Here is a 2,114-nt window from a genome sequence, read left to right on the forward strand (position 1 = left end):
GATATTTGGGAATCATGCAAGATCTCTTTTCTTCATGTCTATGCCACTACATGCACCTACTTCGTACATCACGGTGATCTCCACGGTATGTGCCCAAGTTAACTTGTATATTTATAATCCTTTATAAAACAAACTTCCCCTCCCTTTCCTTAACTTTAAGAACCTGAAATGACACATTTATTCTCTATCTTAATACATCTTTATTTCTACTTTAAAGGTTGTGACTAAAATGCCCTTATAGAAAGTCAACCTTTATCTCCCTCTCACGCAGAAACACATTGCAAAAACTCTAACTCAAAATTGCCCCCCCCCCCCTCCTTTCATATCCCACGTAATAATTTATCACATGAAATTACTTTTACGTCAATAACCACACAATTATCGTCGCCATTACCATTGTACATTGCGCGAGCACCAATCTAGCATATAATCATATATATATTTAAAGGGGTTAGTTATTGCATGTAGAGGTGGACAAAAAAACTGGTTCCAAAAACCGGTTCTGGATTATCCAAGAACCGGAACCGATTGGAACCGGTTCCACTTTTGGATCCAAAAATCGGTTCCTTTCTGGTTCCAATCGGTTCCGAACCGGAAAAAACTGAAAAAAAAACAAAAAAACATGGTCAAGCGTTGACCAAGAATCGATTCCGAACCAGTTCCGGCTCTTGAAGAACCGGTTTCAGTCAACGACCAAACCGGTTCTACCGGTTCCGATCCAATATCCACCTCTAATTGCATGTAAAGTAAACCTTAATAAAACACAAATTTAACCGTTTGATAAAGAATTCAATATTAGTTAGAATTAACTAATTTTCATTTTGTGAATTAAACTTTAAAAGCTAATTACTTCTAAAGGTAGTCTACTTATCCACTTTTGCCACTTCTACTATAAACCAAAATCTATCTCTATACACATGACCCTAAAAAGTTTGACCAAATAACAAAGTTTAATATGAATTTAATAAAATCATCATCTTTATCATATTAACTACTCATACCCAGGTTGTATGTATCTTCAACATCCCCAGATCCACATTTTTTACTTTTTATAAACATAAAATTAGATAGATTATGATACTGATTATTATTTTTATTTTTTTTAAAGTGAGTTGCGATTCAGACGTGTTGGAGGCAATTTTAACCAGATAATTTCTGAACTTTTAACCCTCTACTCATGGAAAATTTCTTTGAGATGAGAACCCCAAGACTCGAACCTGAGACATTGGGTAAACTCACCCCCGAGGCCCACATAGTAGATTTAGAAGATACCCCTGACCATTTGGGTTTAAGCCGATAGTTAATACTGAATTATTGATAATCTCAAGATTAAATAAATTAAATCATCATCTTCACCATCATGAAGGTTTAAGCTGACACCATTTCATACTCTTCCAACCAAAACTTAACTCTTTTCAAAACCCCGAGAATTACATACTAGTGAATAGTGATTTCATGATTTAACCTTTTGCATTTTCATAAATCTGGCTCTAAAATAAATTAGTCCAATAATATTGGGTCTTGTGAATTGATTTGTGTATAGAATTATCATCCAATCACACCATTATAAACTGCAAGTTCTATAACCGCCGCCGCCGGAATATTTTACACTATCATGCCCTCCACTAACACCTACACAACCACCTACGAGGCTACGACCGCCCATCACCATTTCTGCAGAATAAGTTGTACCTTACGCATGATATAATGTACTATATCCACTATAAGTTGTACATTCTAGAGAAGAAATCCTTTATAATTAAACTTTCTTTTTCGTCACTTTTTTCATATCTTTCACAAATCCATGAAGTATTTCAACAAGAAAAGAAAAATAAGAAGATTGTTTTTTAGTAAATTTGGAGAATTTACGGTTGTAAGTATTGTAAAACCCAAATTTGCACTTTGTGGTGACAATGTTTTAAAGGTAATTCGATTATTTTTACTTTTTGATATTGATGTTTTTGATGAGACGAGAGTAAGTACTCGTACGACGGTAAGATAGTGGGGGTGATATTTAGGTCATAGAGTCTGATATGTTATAGAGTGTGATAGGTCATAAAAGTTAATATGTCATATAGTATAATAGTCAAATGTCTTAGCCGTATGGGCTCCGC

The sequence above is a fragment of the Erigeron canadensis genome, chromosome 1 (genome assembly GCF_010389155.1).
Source record: "Erigeron canadensis isolate Cc75 chromosome 1, C_canadensis_v1, whole genome shotgun sequence".
Taxonomy (NCBI): Eukaryota; Viridiplantae; Streptophyta; class Magnoliopsida; order Asterales; family Asteraceae; genus Erigeron; species Erigeron canadensis.